This window comes from Drosophila rhopaloa, unplaced genomic scaffold (genome assembly GCF_018152115.1).
Source record: "Drosophila rhopaloa isolate 14029-0021.01 unplaced genomic scaffold, ASM1815211v1 contig_3, whole genome shotgun sequence".
In the NCBI taxonomy this organism is placed as follows: domain Eukaryota; kingdom Metazoa; phylum Arthropoda; class Insecta; order Diptera; family Drosophilidae; genus Drosophila; species Drosophila rhopaloa.
In genome coordinates, this window is record NW_025335123.1 from 7,334,873 (window position 1) to 7,350,218 (window position 15,346).

Genomic DNA, 15,346 nt, shown 5'->3' on the forward strand with positions numbered 1-15,346 from the left:
ATAGAAAGATGAGGGAATAGATATTGAAATATCTTATTTATCGTAAAATATTCCCACGCTAAAATGAATATGAAACATTTGTATTTGTATTTGTTTTGGAGAATTAAATTTTATTATATTTTTGTAGGATATATGTATAAAGCATTTTATACTTTTTGTTAAGTGTGTTTTTAAATTTTATTAAGTCGTACATTTCTGCTTTAAAATTAGCTAACTTTAGTTAAAATTTTACATTTAGTATATCACTGTTATATCGGAATGTGACCTCGGTATTTTTAGTGCCATCTCTAGGTTGGGCACAAAGAGGAAAATCTGCACAAGCGGAAAAGCGCATTAATTTTTGTCTCTCTGAAACGCGTTTTTCCACTCACTCACATTCAACTACTACTTTTCCTGTTTAATTAAACAGCCCGCAAATGTTGTCAAAAGCAAACAAAAGATTTTAAGAATTGGTTATCAATCCTTCAATTACATGATTTTTTATTTTGTATATATTTATTTTAACAAGATTATTATAGGCTATTTTTCATAAACAGAGATTAATTTAAATATAAATTGTATTTTGTTTTTGTCTAGCAATGGTACGAACTCAGAAAATATGTGTCCTCTTGCAAGTCACATAAATCAAGATCCACTTGGATTTGTCACAGCCATCGTGTTTCTGGAGATTTTCATCGCCTGTCTCGTTTATCCCGACAGAACCACAGCCCCCAAATTTCCCGCCTCGGAAAAGCCAACAGAAAAACCCCTCATGTGTGCTTGTGTGGGGTGCATTATTTCTAATTAGGAAAGTTTGTCTGTCAACTGAGGCGAGTGTGCGACAGACGGCAATGGGAAAACTTCTTTGACTTGTGCCGAAACCCAAACGGGCAAATCAAATTCAAGTAGCGCCAAAATGGCAAATAAAAAAAGGGCGGGAAATGGCCAGAGGAGAATGACAAAGGAAAACTCGGATTTCCCAACTCTCAATTCAAGCGCAATTGAGAGGAGCAAAGCTCGGGGCAAAAACAATTTGCACACTCCATCATCCATAAACTCGGTCCAAAGTTAATGAGCAATCTGTATATAAATACAGATATTTGAATATATATGTACGATTGTGTGTTGGGGCAACATTTACATTTTGTATAACTTCCGGTTATCAAGTGCATAAGCATAAATGACAAAACCCATAACTCAAACAAAGACAGGAAACGGCAGAAATGTTTAACTTTTGCTTTTCACCAACTTTTACTCTCGTCCTTTGAGTTTTCCCCGCGCATCCTTTCTCTTCTCCTTAGATCATACTTATTTCATATTTTTCTTTAATTGTTTAGTTTGTGTTTATAATTTCCTTACAATTCAACTTTGTATATAATTTTTTTTTTTTTTAAGATATTTTGAAACTTAATTGCTTATGAATATCATTTTTACCTTGTTAATTGGCGTGTGCGATTAGTTTTTCACATTTATGATTCAATTATAAAGCCATATTAACACTAATTAGATACCATAATTGTTTGCCAAATTGTAATAAACTGGTTATGGTATTAATTTGTTTACTTGTCTAAAAATGTTTGTTTTCAATTTTTAAGCTAAATAATATGCATTCAATTAAATTAGACTAAATGGTTTTAAACATTTATATTTAAGTTTTCTTAAACACGTACTTGGAGTTTTTGTTACTATCAATTAATTTATTACTATTTTGAAGTACAATATTGTCTCTTTTTGTAAAATTGTCAAATCAGTTATTGCTACAAGTTTTGTTTTCTCTTTTATAATAGAAAATTATTTATGCAGGCATGTTTCTATATTGGATAGTTTCATTTTTAATTTGTACACAAAGGTGACTGCTAATCTAATAATTTGTGTTGTATCGCAACGACTAAAAATTACATCCAACACATCCATAATCTTTTATTGGAGTACTCTGCCTGTGCTTCCATGGAAAAAAAACCAATTAAACAAAAATGCCATCCAGGTGGGAGTGATATTCCATTAATTTATAGTAATTGAATTTGGCAATTAGCATTCAACTGTTATCAGGCATAATTCATTGAATATTACTAACCAAATATATGGTTATAAATGAAAACGAATGGAAAAAATATGCTGGAGAGCAATCAATGGGAAATATTCAATTTCTAGTGATTAAAATTAGCTGATGACACAGACGTTTTACAGTGGGTGGAATGGCAGCTCGTGTTCACATATATATATATATGTATATAATTTATTCTATAGCAGGGATAAAGTTCCGTTGCCGTTTTGACTTGGACTAGTTTACGAAATTTATTGCATACATCTTTGATGAAGTTTGGGGATTTTCGGGCTTGGCAAAAGTTTTTACATTATACAGTTTATGAACTTTTCTCCTCCATCTCCTGATGACTGATTCGTATTTCCATTTCGTGTCATAAATATTTAAAGTAATTTTGCCATACCTACGTATATATCTATATATGTATTTTTAATTTTTATTACTCACTCTTTAAAGTTGGAGAACAAACCACGAAGGACATTCCCATGGCAAATGTATATATATTTATATATATCTCGTGTAAATCCATTATTTATAGGCACATCTATGTCGTATATACACGGATATCTGCCTTGTTTCGTCGGCCATTTGCAAATCCAATTAGATTAGATTAAACACATAAAATGCAACAACAATAAAAAATACAGGAGCGGGTATTTCCGAGCAGGGGGTTCCCAAAAGGGGGGTCTTCCGAAAGGGGGGCTGATATGCAGCGGGGACATTTCTCCAGCGACATGGACAATAAATCTTGCATACAATTTATTGACAATGCTTTGGGGCGCTGAGCAAACAATGTCCTTCCGTTCGGGGCAAAAGGACAAAAGGATATGCAGCTCGCTGTGGGTTTCTTTCCGGGAGTTCGTTGTAGTGCCGAAACTGCATAGTATATTTTTATACCCTTGCAGAGGGTATTATAATTTTGGTCAAAAGTGTGCAACGCAGTGAAGGAGACATCTCCGACCCTATAAAGTATATATATTCTTGATCAGGATCACCTCCTGAGTTGATATAGCCATGTCCGTCTGTCCGTCTGTCCGTCTGTCTGTTTCTACGCAAACTAGTCTCTCAGTTTTAAAGCTATGGAGTTGAAACTTTGCACACACCCTTCTTTCCTTTGCACGCAGTATATAAGTCGGAACGGCCGGGATCGGCCGACTATATCCTATAGCTGCCATATAACTGATTGATCGGAAATGCCATAACTCAGCTGTTTGTTAAGTTAGGAATTTGGGACTTTCTGTGGGTTCTATATTTGGCCAATCAATCCGACGTACCAAATTTCATAAGGATCGGCCGACTATATCCTATAGCTGCTATATAACTGATTGATCGGAAATGCTATAACTTTGGTGTTTGTAAAGTTAAAAAGTTGGAATTTTCTATGGGTTTTATATTTGGCCAATCAATCCGACCTACCAAATTTCATAAGGATCGGCCGACTATATCTTATAGCTGCCATATAACTGATTGATCGGAAATGCCATAACTTTGGTGTTTGTAAAGTTAGGAAGTTGGGATTTTCTATGGGTTTTATTTTTGCCCAATCAATTCGACATATTAAATTTCATAAGGATCGGCCGACTATATCCTATAGCTGCCATATAACTGATTGATCGGAAATGAAATAACTTTGGTGTTTTTAAAGTTAGGAAGGTGGGATTTTTTATGAGTATTAAAAATGCATCATATGAATAATTTTGGAGAATATAATTTGCAGAATATTCTGCAAGGGTATTTCAACTTCGGCTCCGCCCGAAGTTAGCTTTCCTTTCTTGTTTTTGTTAATATTAACAATTAACGCGACCGTTGGAAGTCGGCTTGATTTATTTGTTTTCTGTTTTCCACCAAAGATTTTACGTTATAGCAAAAGCTAACTTAAAAAAATATAAATAAATAAATATTTAAAGTAGGAGAAAAATTTATTTTAATAATAGTATATAAATCAATATTTAAATCGTTGACAAATGATAAAGAGTTAATGCTTTTATCATTGATGTGTTATTTTCGCCCTGAAAATAAACGAGTAACAAATGTACCAAGGAATTCCAGAATTTCAATTAATGTGGAACTATATTTCAATTATATTTTTAAATTTATTTTGTAGCTTCCTGAAAATTATATTGTAAGTTTTTTGAAAAAAAGGAGGTAAATCGTATTGCAAAATTTAAAAGGAAGCTTGGACTCCATGTAAAATTACGTGCTTTTTCCTCTACACAAAGTAATTGTACAAACAAATTAAGGTTTTTTTTTATAGCAAAACAGATACTTTTTAAAAACGCTAGGTGGCGCCACTGGTCAGGAGATACCTAAAAATGCCTTGATATTCTTAGAGTGTCTTAATATTAAGTAAAATTTTTCAAAGTTAATCATTTAGAATTCAATAAAAAAAAAGGAACCAATCGTTTCATTTTAAAATTACTTGTAAAAGCTTAATTTTCACCTGGTTGTCCTGAAAGAGAAACTAAGAGAATCTTTGCTATAAAGGACGTGCCATAACTAAACTTTTTATGGCAAAAGCTCCACAAGCGGAATTTTCGCGAAGCATGAGTAAAAAGGATACAATTTTTAAGAGGGAGAAGGAAGGAAAGTTTAGGCAAGCAGAAGTGATCTAAATGAATGACTCGCAGGCAGGACGCAAACTGAATTTTAATTGAAACATGAAGCATGATTCAGTTTTCCATAGCCAGCGGTTATCTAAGAGATTTTCCGGGGGTGTGTCTGCCAGACGGAAAAGACTGCGGAAAAGTTTTCAACTTGCTCTTAAAGTTTTGTGTTTTTGGGCCAATAAATTGTTGTTGAATTATTTTTGCACTGCAACTATTTATATTGTTTTGACTTTGCCTAGTTGGTGGCATTGCCGCACTTTTGCTAGTGTTTCTGCTGGCTGTTTCTGTTTTTATTGCTGCCGCTGACAAGGCATAAATAAAATTCTTGGTTTGTTTTTAATTTGTTGCCCCCCAAGTCCAGTCGCTTCTGTTGTTGTCAGTTTTATGTTGCTGCTGCTGTTTTGGCATAAAAAAGTGCAACACTGCGGCAACTGTTGCAAGTATTGCAGCCATGGTCTACACCCCAAATTTGGGTCACTGCGGTAATGTTCTGTCGAGGTTTTTGTGCCTGTTGTAGACTGTGTTTTTTTTTTTCAGGGATAGCAAAAAGTTAATTCCTCAATTGCTTCGAATTTCCCTCAATGGCTCCTCGATTTCTGGCCAATTATGCTGGCAATTTTTCATAGATGTTGTTGCTGAAACTTTAATCGCATTTCTGGCCACAGCAGCAACAATGGCTTTGAAAATGGAGACCAAAACCAAAAAAAAAAAAAAAAAAAAAAAAAAGTCAACACGAAAATTGCAGTTAGTAGAGAGGGTGTGGAAAATATCCGATAGAGTGTGGAAAATTGAATGGGAGGAGGAAAATGCGTTGGGCAAAAAACTTTGTGCATATACATTTATCAAATTGTTGTTGCATTTGGAGCGCAAATAAGTGGTTTATGATGAAGCCCCCTCTGCTCTTCTCTTTTTCCACTCTCTCGGTCTTCTTCCCACTTTATTGCCACCTCCTTTTAACCCTTTTTATCCCTATTTTTCTTAGTTTTGCTGGTGTTGCTGCCGTTGTGGGTGATTTTGCCGTTGAAACTGCTAACACAGATGAAAAAAACATCGGTCAAAAAGTGCAAGGTTCAAACCTCTATGCTGCTGCAGTATGAATTCGTTTTATTATGTTTTTTTTTTTTTACAATTTATGAAATATATAGTTGAATTGGCAGCCCCGGGTTGTAATCACATTATTTTTGTTTTTTATCGGGTTAATTTATCTGTCCTCTTATTTGGATATTATAATATCATTACAAAATAAATGAAACAAAATTATACGAAATCATCAAACAATTTTTTTTTGTTGTGCAGGGCTGCTGCGTGGGTTGTTGTTGTTGCAGTGACTGCTGTTGCTACTGCTAATGTTGCTGTTGTTACTTTTGCTGTTGCTTCTGGTCTATTTGTTGCTGTTGCTGTTGCCACTGCTGCTGCTGGTGCTGTGCTGCTTCATTTTGCATTTTTACGAGCATTGGCAATGTCGTGTGTTGTTGGTAGTAGTGTGTGTTGATGCTGCCGCTGTGCAAGTTGTTGCTGCTGGACGCCATAAATTGTTTATACGGTTCACTTGGCTTTCGGGCCATTTGGGATCACAACAACGCATACACAAACACAACGGAGGCAAACAAATTTTCATTGGACGTGCTTGAAAATCTATTAAGCGTTGATAATTCAGCGTTTTCCGGCTTTCCAAAAGGGTCAAAACAATATAAATGGACAAACACGTACACATAACACATCTTTTCATGTGTTAACATTTAATTGAAGCACTGGCAAATACTGGAAAAACATTAAGCTGATTTAATAGCAATAAAAAACATTTCCATAAACCCCAAAAAATGTACAAATACAAATAAAGACAACAAACGTAATAATTTTATTTGCCACTGATAATCGTTCGCTTAATTGCATTTGAAGTCAGGCGTAAGGAAATTTGAATTATTGAAACAATCTCAACAATACAGAAATTGCAAACAAATGTCAGCAATAAATTCAATTAAATTTCCCATAAGAGTTGATAATCAAATTCCCATTCCAAAAATGAAAATCAGAATGGTTTATTAACCCAGGGAAAAAGATTGTTTAATTAATAAATGGCAATTGGCAAAAAAAAAAAAGACAGCGACATGACGACAGCAAAATTTGACACGAAATTTAATTAAGTTGGAATATATAAAATCTGTTGTTTATCAAACGGGTTAAAATGATTCGATTGAACGAAATATGGGTTAAGGAATATTAAAATCGGATTTTGGATAATATTTATTATAAAATTTGTCATTCCAAGTCAATATAAGGAAAGTAAGAACTGGTAATTTTAATTGTAGAATTTAAAGATGCTTAACTAAAAGCTATTCCACTTTTTAGTTTTTAAGATGTTGTAGCTCTGTCGTTTGATTTTGAAATTCAGGCAGTGGACTAAAAGTTTTTATCGCTCTGTTTACGATGTCCTTTTACCTGGTCATCCACAATCACACATTTTTCTTATGGACATGAGAAAGGGTTATTCTACTGATGCCAGCCCATTCGTCTTCGACCTCGGGTAGCCATTTTGTTTTATTTGTCCTGCGCTCGGGATCCTCCGTAGTCCTTTTCTTATTCTACAGCTCCTGCTGTTGCTGTTGCTGCCGATGCTTTGTTTCATCTTTCTTTTTGGCTGCGGGTTTTGATGCTGATTGTTCCAGCCACGACATTTCGTGCTGTGTGACAATTGTTTTTGCCCCAGCAACAACTAACATCAACTACAATGACAAAATGAACGAGAACAGAAGGCTGTCTTACACTTGTAAAAATACAGTTGACAAAAGAATTTTTTTTTAATTTTAACAATACAAATATTTAACAACTTACATTCAGATGGAATATAATTGGATTTGATGAGTTCAATGTAATCAATTTTTTTTATGAGCAACAATAGCTTAAGAATATACTAAAATATTTAAATTATTTTCTGTGCACTCACTCGCAGCTTTCTCTCTCTTTCTGCCTGGGTTGAATGTAGTTTACAGCACCGCGAGGCACAAAAATTCTTAACCATGCCACATGAAATATGGTTGAGCTTGATGTTGTCGGTGGGCGGATGGGGTTCCTCTTTTGGGGTTGGGTGGTTGGGGGGTTGGGGGTGGAGGGTCTGATGAGGGACTGGTGGGAGGCGACTTGAATTATAAGACGTTGTCCTTCTGGTTTCAGTCTTTGTGTCGCCTCCTCGTGTGGATGGGGCGATGGTTAACAACCAGCTCACTAAAACAAACCCCCCTTTGCCACGCCGCCGCTGCTCTTTTATGCCTTTCGCCATATAATTTATATACGCTCAAATATAAATAACAATGAAACGAGAAGAACAAAATGCGTCGCATATTCTGGTTTTTGTTTTGTCGCGTTTTCATTTTATTTTTAGCGGTTTGTTTGCTTTAGTCAGATGGGTCCAAAGGCAGTCCCCAGCCTCTCGAAACTTTTTCCCCCGATTTCAGCCGCGATTGCTTTCATTTTCAGCTAATTATAAGCCAGCATCTGAAAGACAATGAATTATTTCATTAAACAACAAAGTTAAATCACAATTATTCAATTTGAACAAATGTTGGATAAAATATATATAAGTTTACTCTATCCCTTTAAAAAGGTATTTGCAATTCGCCCTTCTTTTTTAAACAATTTAGAATCTAATTTTATGTATTGCCTAAACCGACAAAAATAACGATTTAAACATGATATCAAACATTTAAACCAAACTCAATGTCTACAGAAAATGTAGCTCGCAAAAAACAAAAAAAAAATTGAGGACAAGAACAATTGAAGCAAGACAACTTCAAAATCAAGTGGCAGATTGCTGTATATTTCTGCTGACTCTCGATGTCTAACAATTGTCGCCAAACTCTGACCAATTGCAACTTGTCTGAACGAAAAGCGAGGAGCTGCAAGAGTTTGGGCTTTCGTAGATAAAAAACTTGAAACCCAAAACTGGTTGTGGGTGAAGGAGGGGGACGGGGGAGTGGACTATAAAAATTACTAAAACTACAAGGGAAAACTTTTCTGCAGCCGCTTAACAGTTAACAGTTATAACCGTAGGGGTTGGGTTGTGCGGAAAAGTCGGGAAAATGGTTGGGAAAATCCCCCTGGACTTCGCCCATCATATTGTCCATCAGTTGGGGCGTCTTGGAGTCAAGTGCTCGGTGTCTAATAAGTTAACTGGTCTGTAAATTGTCTGGCTCGATGTCCCACGTTATTGCTTCTTCTTAAGCTTTCTTTCATTTTTATTTTTGTTTTTGGTGCAGCCACGTTGCCTTGGTTATCCTCGTGGGCCATATTTAATAAGTTATGGTCAACAGTGTGGTTTTAGAACCATAAAATAATGGAAATAAAAGATGAAAAACTATTTAAAATAACGTGTTGAATTTTGTTGACGAAATAGTACATATCTACATATCTAAATAAGTCAAAATATACATATTTTTATATTCCTAACCACTGTACCTATTATGGACTTAAAATTCCGCTCTGTTCTACTCCACTTCTTCATAAACCTCAATTTGTTGCCGTGCTAATTAGTTCTTCAACTTCAATTCATTGATACAATAAAACTGTATATATAATATACGAGCACAGGTATTAAAATAGAGGAAAAAATGAAAAATAATCCTGAAATTGCTGGGGTATTTTCCCGCTCTTCATTCACCCACAAAGGCCTCCAGTTTTTCTCGCTTTTTCTCAATTCAAGTACTTTTCTGGGTCTTGTGTTGTTGTTGCAATCGCCGCTGTAATTGGCAATCGTAGCAAATTCTATAACTGATTTCAATGTTTGGTGTATTCGAGCGTTGAGCGTAATCAATTAATTAACTACAAAATCGCAGTCGAGGTAATGAAGTTGTGTACAGAAACATGAAAATCAACAAGGGGACCGATACAAAAATTATGAGACCAGCAAAAACAAAAACACCAAAGCCAAAATCAATTGAGTTCGATTATTTGCATTTTGCATTTGGTTTTTGTAAACTGTATGGACTCTGATTAAACAGAGCTAATTAGTGATGAATAGATGAATAGACTGACTGGAAACGCTAGATTTATGTGAGAATAAAGTAGTTATAAGGGGTTTTAATTACAAAATGTAAATACAATGGCAGAGGCTTTGAAAATGAACAGATATTTTCAAGGAAATTGTAAAACTAAAAGAGAACGTGCATTTAAAAATTGTATATATTTGCAATACCTTAAAATTGACCTAATTTATTTACTAGCACTTCTGTATAAGCTGTTTAAATTAAAGTGTATCGATTTCTCGGTAAATGGGTTCAAGTTTGATCTGTCAACTCATTTAGCGTCAATTTGCAATTCGAGAGTCTTAAATGCCGCACAAATGTTGCAATTGCGAAACGTATTATATGGTATATGTTAGCCATGCTCTATTTAGTTGTAATAAAATTAGGTAATTGATTGAGAGGTTTAAAGGCTAATAGAACTTGACCGCAAGCAAATGCGAAAGCCAAAGCCAAAACTTCAAGCAATTGATTGATGGCAATGCGAAACACAAGAGTTCACTGCAAATAAGTATTATCAAGATTTATACCTCATATATTTGTAGATCATGCTAAATTATTAAAAATATGAATATAATGATAAGTTACCGTTTTAAATAACCATTTATTTATATTGTGTTCCCTTTGGTATACTTGATTTGGTATAGTGACAAGTGTAAGTGTGCTTTGACCAAAAATATAATCACAATTAAAAAAACAATTTTCTCTTGATGTGTATTTTTCTCAGTGCATTTCGAATCACAACTGCAGGATATCATAGTACGGAAATCACTTCAAAATCCAACTTGATTGAGTAACACACAGCGGTCACGTGTCGCTGCAAATAAACAGATTTCCATTCCAACGCCACATTCCAATTCCAATTCAAATTCAAATCGACACTGAGACACTAACTAAGCGAAAGAGAGGGGAATATTCGAAAAGAATGAGATGGGGCATGTGCGAGAAAGGTATAAATATATAGACTTGAACGAATCTAAGTAGCAGGGAAAGACCATACAAAATTGTAATGCCGTTAATTCAAATCAAGAACTTTTAGCTTACAAATTAAAGTTAAAATGGATTTTTGGTACCCAAACAAAAATAGAAAATGTAGACTAATTCTTTCCACCAAGGCATTAAATATTCCGTCTGTGATTTGCCCATTTTCCCTTTTTAACTAAAAAGAGTGACTTTTATTTTTCTTAACCAATTTATTTACATATTTTGGGGAACTCACGTTAGCCACAAAAATTCTGGACAGTCGACTGTTAACATTTTGTTGCTCTCTGTCATATCCTTCACCTAATTTGGCTGCTGGCTGTGCTTCATGAAAACTAGATTATGGTCAACTTAGTGCTGGCTACCTTTTATTTTTGCCAGCATTTTTGTTTGTGTGGTCAACATTTTCGGGCTGCTGTGCTCTCCTGTGGTCGCAAAAATGTGCAGCCACACAATTAAAACCGCAAAAAATATAAAGGCAGGACGCAAATGAAGGTCCCACTAGCTGGGTCTCTTTCCCGCCGCCTGTTTCCGTCTCTTTCTTTTTGTGCCGCCTTACCACCCTATTTCACCCCCCCCACATTTGTTTGGGTCTTTTGTCTTGTGTTTGTTGTCGTTATGGTCTAATTATCTCTATTTATTTATGCTACTGCCAAGCAACTTTTGTTTGCCATCTCAAATTCTCCCTGTCTCTTTTGCTCTTATCTTCTGTCTCTTTTCTCTCTTTGTTTGTTGCGTTTTGCTGTTAGTTCTACCCCTTTTCTCGTCTTTGTTTTGTTCTTTTGGTAGTTATATATCTTTTTTTTTGGTTTCTCTAGCTTATACTTTTGTTAAAATCACACACACATGCACTTTGGGAAAATATTAAAAAGCTTAAGTTGAACGGATTATTTAACTCTGTAATTTCGAAATTTTGTATATATATATACATTAGGTAAATAAATGTTTTTTTTGAAATATTCTAAATTTTTAAATGCGCTTGGGCAGTTTTTAAAAAAAGTTTTGACATGTCAAGTTTTTAAATGCCTTAGACTTAACTAAATTTAATAAAACTTAATTTTAAAAAAAAGGTTAAATTTAAGGGAATAAATTATTGATTTAAAAACTTAAGAAACCGTTATTTTGGTATATTTTTTCTGTGTGTAGAAAGAGAGGGGTGAAAGTGAGGTAGCCAACACACGCACATGCAGAAAGACAAAGATAGAAGGCTAAGCTTACCTTTGCTTTTAAGGCCCAGACATTTCGTTGGCCATTATGTTATTACAGCTGCCTGCCATTTCTCTTTCACCCCATCTCCTAAATAACCGAGAGGAAAACTAAAGCCAAGGCAACCAGAAGCCCCCCCTCTCCCCCTCATGAAATGTGTTGGCGTGTGTGTGTGCTGGAAATGGATTTGGACCGTAAAAATGCAGATAATGGGCCCAGCTCATGTGGGTGCAGTTTTTAAGCCATACCCAAAAAAAAAGACGAAGAAGCTGTATTTCTAATATTCCCCCGTAATACTTTCCCCTTCTCACATGCAATTAACAAAACAACCTGAATAGCAATGTCGTACGGGCCGTATGCGTAATCTACTGTTGGGTGCACAGAAACAAATGGTTTTCTTTGAACAAAAAAAATTACAATTAAAATGTATTTACTCCTCAAACACACTCAAATTTTTTTTTTCAATTTTAATAACGATAATTTTTGATTTGTATAGTTTTTATGAAAATTTAATATTTTTTTTTGTATCAAAAAATCACAAATCATTTTTTTAATAATGTGATAACTAAAATTTATCAACCGTAAACAGTTTGTTTATAGATTTTGGATTCTAAAGTTCGGTTTCAAATTTATCCTTAGCAAAATTTACCGTTTGTTCTTTCATTTCTCCCTTTTCTCAAAGTTCGTTGTATTCTTTGTGTTTTATTTTAATGAGTAGTTGAAGCTTTTGAAGAGCAGCAAATTTACAGTCAATTAAATACGGACCCCCAGAAACCCCCTATAAACTCATCCGCATTAAATTGAAGAAAGGTGCGAAAGAGACAGGACGAGAGAGTGAAAGAGAAGGAAAGGGAAGATTTCACGGAATATGCCTAATGAGCTGAGCCAAAATCTGAAGCCACAGGGAAACTCAGGAAAATAAGTGCCAAACGAAGGGGGGTTGAAAATTGAGAAAAAGGGGGATGTGAAGGAAATGCCTCTTGGCCCCTCCAGTCACGAATACATAATTACAATCGAAAATGCTTTTCATTAATTTCAAGTGCTCTTCAAGCTTACTATGAAAAAAAAGAAGTTAAATACAAAAAGAAAAAAAGCAAAAATAAAAATTTGTTGTTAAAATAATCTTGTGTAAAATTAATTTGAAATTCGTCTTCATTTTTCCCCATCTCGTTTTGGGTCAAAGTTGGTAATGAAGCATGCGGCCTTAAAGCTTAGTATATTATGGGGTGGGAAAGGTATGGTTTCGAATTTATAGGATAATTTAAGTTTTTGTATGCTCTAATACAAATATTATAAGATATATATAAAATTATTAATGATTGCCGCCTTTTTCTATTTTTTTCTAGCTTAACAGCTAACTTAAGAATTAGCATTACCATTTTTCTATAACAGTTATTATTATTTAGTTAATTTTTCACAAATTATGAATTACGACTTTAAACTACTTAAAGCATAATAGAAGTGAACAATAAGCCTTTAACTTTCGTATTCTCCACTAATAACAACAAGTTTTTAACAAGTTTAAAAAACTATTTCAAAACTAATTTAAGCTAATCGTCATATTTTCGCCATCCGGAAAAACAAAATTTTTCTGAATTTAGGTCCAAAATCGTGACTGAAACTTTAAGCACTTTGTTTTCAACTTTGAAGTCATCACAGGACCAATTATGTGGCGATAGGAGGAGTATAGAGGGGAATTATGAGCCAGTGGATTAATACCCCTGCTCAGATAGTTGGGCAAAATATATAGTATACCTAGTAGTATTGCGGCCCAAGATGGAAAAGTTTCTAATTGTTTTTTAAGTTTCTGCACCGCCCCCTCAAGTTTGCTGCTGCGGGCGAATTAGGCTACTGAAATATGCAACAAACCTGAAAAAAGCCAACAGCAAAGTTTCAACCTAACCAGTTAGTAAAATTTAGCAATAAACTTTTATTTAATCGATTTTAACACTTGACTGACAACGTTGACGAGACGATGATGATGATGAAAATACCTCTGTATATATATATATATATCTGTATCTGGATTTTCAAACAATTTGGTCTCTCGGAATTTCAATTTCAGGCATACAAACTTTTTGTCGCCAAGCATTTTCCTCAGTTTTCTTGTATTTTTCTTCTTCTTCTTTTCTTGAGCTTGTCCTGCTCAGAAACATAATGAATTTTTACAGTTAGTTGGCTCGTGATTCATTTTCCTAAAGGCCATCGTGTCCTGCGAACATCCGAACACATCAAAAGGAGCCGAGAGCAAGGAGAAAAGTTTCGCCTGGGCAATAGTTTATTCCACTTTGCTACCAATTAGAGCATTCAATTGTGCCACCAGCAGGTGCACAATCATCAAAATACCACCCAGCAATAACCAACCCAACAAAAAACCCGGTCAAATCCACCAAGGAGGGCGGGCAATTCATTTGCGATATTATATTGCAGTCGTCGGTCTCGATGGCAATCCCCTAATGGGGTTTATTGAGACATCATCAATCTAACTTTAGTCCACTTCCGTAGCGATTTCCCGCCCACAATTTCCCAGGTAGTTTGTGCCGTGTGCATGCGGCCAACAAAAGTTCCAATAAAATGGCCAATTCCAGCCAACACAATTGCCGAACACAATAGCAAATGCCAAGAAAAACAGAATCGGTTTTGATTTGGCTTCAATTTACGTTGCCTTCCATATTTTTCATTTGTTTGGGGTTTATTTTATTTTTATATTGGTCTTTTATCATTAAACCGATTCAAAGCGGGGCTTATTATCATTAGTTTATGACTTTAAAGTTTTGCTTAGGGTATATATTTAAAACGTTTAGAGAAGCATACAGATAAAAAATAAGAAAATTACAGCATAAACATAGCCAAAAATAGATTTAAAGTGTAATAAAAAAATGTTGATGCAAAAATTACAAGTTTTTCATAGGTATGTTTATCTACTAAAAATGGTAAAATTATTGATAAATTGGGTCACCTTTCTGCAATTAATCGGATATAGTTTAAAAATGGGTCTAAAAAGTACAACATGAACATAAGCCTTTAGACAGGGTGCCACTTCGAACAAACAATTCAATGGGTCAAGTTATGTATGCGAAGTTACTATTCCATATTCGAAAAATCAGTTTCCACTATTAACTGTTTTACGTTAGTGCTTAAGTGTTTTTAAAAAAATGTATAAATGCTTAACGTGCTAAAGAAATCTTAACGTCAAGGATAACCTCACTAGTGAAATTCACTTACTTTTGGCCCAAAACAATTTGCAGCAAATTCCCAACTCTCGAGGCCCAAAAAAGTATGCAACAGAATTTTGCACTTTACTCGTGTCAAAGTTGCGTACACTTTTCCCTTCTTTTTTTCATTTTTTGAATTGTAAGTGGGCAAAGGTCTTGTCTACAGAAAAAATAAAATAAAAAAACGTTTTAGATATATTTAAGTATAAGTATATGTGTAAAATAGGATAACTTTTTGCGACCCATCTAACGTTTTTTCCTTCTCTCTTTCTTTTCAGGTGAGTAAACGCAATTTTCCTT

The 15,346-nt window shown here is 34.6% G+C and overlaps 1 protein-coding gene across 13 annotated transcripts in view; it reads left to right on the forward strand.

Annotated features, from left to right (window-relative positions):
• LOC108047614 (neurobeachin) overlaps positions 1-15,346 on the forward strand; it is a 191,179-nt gene that overhangs the window by 72,211 nt on the left and 103,622 nt on the right. The gene's annotated exons all lie outside the window — the stretch shown is intronic.